General features: G+C 37.9%; 1 long non-coding RNA gene across 1 annotated transcript; it reads right to left on the bottom strand.

Annotated features, from left to right (window-relative positions):
* Positions 1-1080: 1080 nt before the first annotated feature.
* Positions 1081-3365, bottom strand: LOC136823047 (uncharacterized). Its single transcript, XR_010848994.1, has 3 exons — positions 2971-3365; positions 2446-2721; positions 1081-1664 (listed from the first exon to the last, which is right to left on the bottom strand). It is a non-coding gene; the product is annotated as an uncharacterized lncRNA (long non-coding RNA).
* Positions 3366-7999: the final 4634 nt, after the last annotated feature.

Here is a 7999-nt window from a genome sequence, read left to right as displayed (position 1 = left end):
AAGATGGAATATAGATCCACAATCTGGACATGGTGCAGTTTTTACCTTGTCGGCTGCAGATGGAGATAACGATCGTTGTTGGCTGGGCTTATCACGAGAACGGCGGTATCCTGATACACTAGATATCCCGACAGAAGGACTAGCGTTTCGAGCAATTTCACGTGCCTCAACAAAAGCGATGATCTCATTGACCGGTCTTTCATGGATGTTCTCAGAACTTAATGCTTCTCTACGAATGTCTATGTCAGCAATGCCATTCAACAACACGTCTCTTATACGTTCATCAGTGTAGTATGTCTCACCGTTAATCTCATTATCACAGTTATTACATGGAGCTTTGAAAGATGTCTTAAATTCGCATGTTTCTGCCTTACCTTGTACACGGGCAGCGAATGTTCTGAATTGTTCATCAGCCCCTTGAATCATGGAGCTAAGTTCAGCACGAATAACACCAAGTGCAACGGGTACCACTGCAAGAGACTTAAGGATACGTATAGCCTCTGCACGTGTTGATGTGGTGAATGTTGGATATGCTCGTAACGTGATGTTGCCAAGCTCCTCTGTAGTACATTCCAGTAGTTGGGCTGCTGCGGATTCCTCTGTGATGCCTGAGCCGGTACTGTAAGTTTCCCACCTGCGATGGAAGGCGTTCCATTCTTCGGAGGTAGCATTCATCTTTATTCTAGGACGTTCCAATTTGGGTGCCCTAATCATGGGTGTGGCCGGTCCTCGAAGAGCGTTCTGGTGGATGCTTCCATGTATAGAGAGCATAACAACAGCAGCAGCAATGTCTTCGTCGGAGGTGGCATAACCACATGCTTCGATTGGGCAGTTCAAGATTGGCATGATTGGGTCCAAACAAAATTTCAATCCAAATGTGTATTATATTATGTTCATGAAGGAAACCTCCTCGTATATTTATTTCTATTATCTTTTACGATGAACATAATCTAAATGAAAAGAAAACGTAAGAATATACTATGAATATAAAATGGGGCGACATCTCTTCAATTATCACGTTTAAATGAAGATATTTAAAACCAAAAGCTTCCATTCACTTTTTTGAAAATATTTCTTCCCATTGAAAGCTAAATTTACTGAATGTAAAATATCATAATTAAGGTCTAAAAAAATGCTAAAATGTCTATGTATGGTACAAAAATAATTAAAACAAAAAATAATTAAAACCAAAAATAAAAAATTCATAATAACCTTTACCATATAAATAGCAGAAAAAAACATGGACATTAATGCTCCCTAATTATCGGACTTATTGAAATTGTATAAAGAATCATTCTGTACATACCAGTCTCGTACATGTTCCTTGATCCAAGGAACCATTTTTTTTAATTCTTGAACCTGTTTTGTTAAAGTTTTTAAATTGGGTCGTAAGCGTTTTATTAGGCTCACTCGAGAAGTTGTTGTTGTCTTTGTTGAACTCTTTCAATACTGATTCGAACATTTCATTTTTGTGTGTGTTTGAGTGGTGTCCAGACGATTGTAAGACATCTACATTCTGGAGCATCGAATCACAAATTTCTCTGATGCCTTGGTATGCTTTCGAAATCTTGTAAACATTGGCATCAGAAGATTCATTTTGTGCTTGGTTAGTTTCATCATTTTCGTCAACATCTCCTTCCTTCTTAATTGAGCCTATCAATGTTCTATAATGAAAATTGAAATAATGCTATGTATGTCTATCTACACAATTTTTTTATGAGAAACCCTAATTTTTGGCTCAGGGCTAGAATTGCTAAGGATTTTTAAGATTTCGGCCTAAAAATTGCCAATGAATTTTGAGCTAAAATTGCTGCTACGCAACCCCCAAAGTTTTGACTTTTTACCTCACTTTATGCACAAAATACGTAAAGTTAGCTAACAGAATGTCTTTGTTAGACATTTTGATACCAAATTATGCCTGATTTTCAGCTCACACTCAGTTTCAGGGATGTGGTTGCTAAGCCAAATTGCTTAATTTTTTGACCATTTTTAGGGCTGGAGCCTTAGCAATTTGGTTGCATAAAGACAAAAATGTGTAATGGGCTCTTCGCCAGAAAAAAATTGTACATGGGGGGTGGATGATATAACAATTTTTAGTGATTTACCCCCCTCCCCCGGACAGGGTGACTTTTGGCCCCCCGGACAATAGGTTTTACCCCCGGACAAGCATCTGCTGACCCCCAGACACACCAAATTACCCCCGGGCAGAGCAAATTTACACCCCTGACAAGGCAAATTTTGATGATTTTTTGCTACAGTACCCCCCGGACAATATATCCTCCACCCGGGGTGTACAATTTTTTTCTGGAAGAGCCCAATTCATCTTTATTTAGTGTGCAAATTTATCTCCTAAAGGCTCAAAAGATGTTTGTTAAATCTTTGAATATTATTTTCACCTGTAAAATCTCCTTGTATATAAAAAGAAAGGAAATATTACAAGCTTACCTGAAATGTGGTATTACGTATATTTCCAACATCATTGAGATTCGACAATTGAGCCAACGTTTCTTGGCATTAGGATCTTGTATGTGTTCAGGTATGCAATCATTATTCACACATTCATGTTTTCTTGCTTCATGAAAGCACTTACAACCAAAGCTTCCAGCTGCATTATGAAAAATTCTTTGATTTGCTCATACCGTTGTTTGGTGTCGCCAAGTGCTCTAGGATTACCAGATCGAACTGTGTTACCCTTGTCCATAGATACATTTTAATCACCGACTGAATAAAAATTTAATGGTATGTGTTATTGAGAGCAATATAGTAAATATCATGATATACCTCCTGCCCTAAGTACTCTTTTTCTGAATCTGTGGAAAATTATTTTCATTGCAGAATAGCTCCCTAATTGACAAGCAAATTGAGCAGCCAGGAGTTGGAACAAGAATGTTACAAGTTAAAAATATCACACAATTATAGAAATCTTTTTTACCACACTAAAAACTTTAAAAAAATAGTTCTGTTTCTTACATCATAAGCAGTCCTAATACAATCCAATCTTCAAATTTGTCAAACAAGGCTTCGAGTCTCTGTTCCTTTGTTCTGCCATTAAGTATCGCCTTCAGAATGTTTCTTGCTCTTTCCTCAGACACCTTTAGTTTTTGCTCCATATGGCAGTATGGAGTCAAGAAAAAAAAATTTCCAAGCTACTTTCACTTTCTCTCCCCAAAATGACAACATCAGAGCTCATCATTTTCGTCCAATCAATTTACCGATTTTACTCACGTGGTATTGTTTTTACGCACCAGGCTTCCACGCAGATTTGCAAAGATTGGCTGATAAAAGTATTCAGATCATCATATGCCGTAGCAATGGTGATCTGTTATGAGATTACTCATAACCAGTCTGCCATTTTGTTTGTTTTGATTCCTCCACAGGGAGTAAGGACCTTTCTCGTAATTCGTGTTACATCATACACTAATATGATTTGCATTTATAACACATAACCGAATATTTACGGAAGGGGATGCTTGGGCGACAAAACAAAAACAAACGCAACAAAATTTCGAGATTCCAGTCCAATATCTATGCGTGAAACTATGAGTGCCTCCTCGTCGCTACGCTCCTGCGGGGGCAATTACTAACTTTGGGGCCATGGCCCCCCCCTTGTTCGCCTTAAATTGCGCCCAGGACTAATTTTACTGAGTTAATTTTAAAATACTTAATATTTTTTTCTCGCTCGCTTCGCTCGCAGTACCGTTATTTGGTAACTTCAATCGGAATTACAATATAGCTAATTTAGAAGTGTTTTTGTGTACAATATAGCATTATTAAATGAAAATCTATATACGCCCCAAGACCAATTTGCTGACAACAATATTGAAATCATAAAACATCAAATTTTTTGCTCGCTTCGCTCGCATTACACTCTATTTCTTTAAGTTTCTTTTCACTCTAGCAAGTGTCAAATTTGTCTATTTTTAGTTAGTGATTTAGGGTATCTTGGCAGTCGATTTTTAAAATTTTTCTAGTCGGTCCTAACCATGGTTTGGGGCTGTTTTTCCCTTTTCCATTCATCAAAGATATATACTGGTGGATGGGGGCACCACTTTGGAAAATTGACTTTGGCCCCTCCAGAAAAATTTTCCCACACGCCACTGATCCGGGGGTCGATAAATGGTATTGAAAAGCCAAGATCTGCTTTTATTTGGTTTGATTTCAATACAAATACTTTTTCAATTTCAGAGTGTTCAAGATCTTTCCTGATGTCATAGTTTAAATTCGATTTTATATAAACTCCAATTCCTCCTCCGGTACCTTTATCTCGTGTTTTATAAATGAAGTCATACCCCTGAATATCGAAAGTTTTTGTATCAGATTTGTATCAGATTTGTATGATTCGTTTTGTGTGTTGTCATTTTCGTCCTCGTCTGTGTTTACAAAAATTTCGTTCAGTGCAAATATATCAATTTTTGTTGTGAGTAAGAGATTTTTAAGTTCGTCAAAACTCCCTTGTAATCCACGAATGTTAAGGTTAAAGATTTTCAACCCTTTGGTGTTGCAAAACCTCATAGTATCTTCGATCAAACCATTATAAGGTCCAGGACAACGTTCGATATCTCCACATAATAACAATAAAGCAAGCAAAACAAACTTTTCCTTCTTGGGTGTAAATAACGATGAATTTTGAAAGTGTACAACGACGAGTAAATAAATGTCTCTCTTTCAAATACAACTGGTACATTCAAAGTTAAACTGATCCCATCTGATGTACAAAAACTTGGATTTTTCACCAAAAGACTGTGTATCGGTAAAATGACCTTTTCAAAACGTATATATACGTATTTCGCCGTCTAAGGGTTAATAATCAATTGGCGTTTTAAAGTTTTGAATTCCCCTTTTATGTGCCTAATATTTCGGCGTCTATTGACTATTTTAATTTATAGAAGTGTATTTCTCAGGTCTATTGACCTCTATGAAACAATCTTACATCTTTACAATTTATAGATCTTATCTTTCCATTCGTTTGTCAATTCTAGTTTGAATTTCCCTACGGACGCTGCATTTACAACATTGGTTGCCAAACTGTTCCAAGTATCAATGCTCCTATAGTAAAGTGAATTCGTTTGGTATCCTCTAATGCCGTCTTCAGCAAAATTCCTCTTTAATTCGAGATTGTGCTTACGTTGAGGTCGATTTCGAAGAACGAGTTTCTGACATAGGGAAGATTTATCATAGACATTAAGATGTTTATATACTTCCACCATGTCCCCGATTTTACGCCGGATCTTGAGGCTGGGTAGGTTCATGACTTGTAAACGTTCTTCATATGAATGGTTTCTATAACCACCGACAAGTCTTGTGGCCCTACGTTGGACACTTTCAATTGCATCAGAGTGTTTGATCAGCCGTGGAGACCAAACAGCTTGCGCGTACTCAAGGTGAGGTCTCACAAATGCAATGAAAAGTGTGCGGAGCATCTCGGGAGAAAGGAAGTCGAAGCTTCTGTTAATCAATCCAACGATCGAGTTAGCCTTCTTGATCTTGGTGTAGATGTGTTCTTCGAAATTCAATTCACTATCAATAATCACTCCAAGATCTTTTTCTTGATCAACATGTTCTAGGACAGAGCCAGCGATCTCGTAAGGATGTGCATGTTGAATGTTCCAGAATTTCCCTAGTGTCAACACGTGGCACTTGCCAGGATGGAATTTCAACAACCAGTCACTAGACCACTTTTCCATTGCCTCGATATCGTGCTGAAGTCTAATTGCATCTTCAGCGTTATTTATTTCTTCAACAAGCTTTGTGTCATCGGCAAAGAGAAACATTTCTGAGTTGGTAACTTCAGCTAGATCATTGATGTAAATAACGAAAAGGAGTGGACCTAAGATACTTCCTTGTGGTACACCACTTTGCACCTGGCATTTCTTAGATAACTTTCCATTGACCTTCACATATTGGTAACGATCGGACAAAAATGCTTTCATCCAACCAAGTACCCTTCCTCTGATACCATACGCTTCAAGTTTTCTTAGTAATCTGCGATGTGGAACGGTGTCAAATGCCTTTGCGAAGTCGAAATAGATTACGTCAACAACCTTATCATTGGATATCGAGTCTGCACATTTGTCTAAGTAGTGAAGTAGTTGTGTCACTGTCGATCGCTTACCCATGAACCCATGTTGTTTGGTTGATAGCAATTTCTCATTCGTGAGATGTTCCATTATTTGTTTCTTTAGGATTCTTTCCATTACTCTACACGTAACTGATGTTAAACTAACGAGCCTGTAGTTTTCTGCAAGGTTCTTTTTTCCTTTCTTGTAGATCGGGGACACATGTGCAGTCTTCCAATCATCAGGTAGTTTACTTTCTACGAAGGACTTGGCCATGATAGTATGTAAAGGACCAGCTATGTAAAAGGCCAGCTTTTTCAGCATGACTGGGTGAATCTCATCAGGTCCTAGCGATTTATTAGGATTCAAATCTTTCAGTTCCTTTTTGATCATGTCGATTGTTAGATCGAATGCTACATCTGTGTCTGTTCGTGATGGAAACTCAGGTAGTGATCCAGCAGGTTCATTCGTAAAAACACTGCAAAACTGATCCTGTAGGATGTCAGCCTTATCCTCATCAGTAAAACGAAGTGATGATTTATCATTTGGATCAAGGAGAAGAGGGGAAATTCCCGTTTTGGTCTTCATTGAGTTCCGGATATGCTTCCAAAACTTCTTAGGGCTTCTTTTTGCTTGACCACAAATTCGTTCTTCTAGTCTTCTTCTTTCTCGTCTGATCTTTCCTGTAACCTTGTTTCTTGCAGTAGCGTAAATAGCTCTATTTCTCTGTTCCGAAGTTGTACCTATTGATCTTATCCATTTGCGATGAAGGCGACGTTTTTCTTTCAAGCTTTGTTGAATATCTTGATCGATTGCAAAACTTCCTTTTTTTCCGTAGGCATGTTTCCCCTTCGTACGAGGAACGTACCGATTCCTAAGCTCGAATAATTTATCTCGCAACATCTTCCAGCAATCATTTACGTTTGCATTTCCTGCTTTTTGATGGAAACCTGTAACCCAGTCCGAGTTCTCAAAATGTCCTTTCATTGCTTCAAAATCTGCCTTATTGTAGTTATAGTTTTCGATAATGCATTCTGTTTCAAGGTAACATTCGAACGTAAATGATAGAACACTGTGATCACTTTTATGAAGTGGTGAAAGATAGGTTATGTTGCTAACCTGGCTTTCTTCATTTGTCAGAATCAGGTCAATAAGTGATGGCGTATCGGTACCTCTAGCTCTTGTTGGTTCATCGACGTGTTGGTAAAAGAAGGAGTCTCTTAAAGCTTCGAGAAATTGTTCGTCTTCCTTCGTGTCATCGTGAGGAGTTGACCAATTTTCCCAATTGATATCTTTATAGTTGAAGTCTCCGACGATACACTTATGACTGTATTTCTTATTCATTGCTATTTCCTTCAGAAGAAGATTAAGTGCTGTATTGTTTTTTGCTGATGTTGGCGTGTTGGTTGGACTTCGATACATACATCCAAAAAGCAAAGAATCCGCTCCTTTTAGTTTGATTTCCAGCAAGCATACCTCCTGAAATTCACTATTGGGTGTCACTTCGACTACATTTTTGATCGATTTATGTGTCAAAACGATGATTCCACGTCCAACATCATTTAAGGCATTTGTTTCGTAGGGTTCGGAGTAGCCTTCAATGTGGTAGTCTTGTATGAGACGTTCTTTTTTCGAATGTTTCGGTTTTACTTCACAAATTGCAATGATATCGGGTTGTTCTTTTGAAATCACTTCATTTAGTTCTTTTTTCTTTATTTTAGTTAGTTGGTCTGCATTAGTATATAGTATGTTAAGGTTTTTTCGTTTGTTAGTTTGTTCGTCTTTCTTCTTTGTTACGTCTTTTTTTTGTGTTTGGTTTATTGCCGATCTTTGGCGTTTATCTTCTTTACACCGAATCCGTTTTTTGCAAAACCCCGCACTCTCCAGACTCCATCTTTTTCGGTTTGATTTCGTGCCTTAGCATCTTCTGCCGCCTCTTTGTA

This window comes from Clytia hemisphaerica, unplaced genomic scaffold (genome assembly GCF_902728285.1).
Source record: "Clytia hemisphaerica strain Z4C2 unplaced genomic scaffold, Clytia hemisphaerica genome assembly, whole genome shotgun sequence".
NCBI classification, from domain to species: Eukaryota; Metazoa; Cnidaria; class Hydrozoa; order Leptothecata; family Clytiidae; genus Clytia; species Clytia hemisphaerica.
The sequence above is the reverse complement of the archived record's forward strand: the minus strand, read 5'-3'. Positions and strand labels throughout refer to the sequence as shown.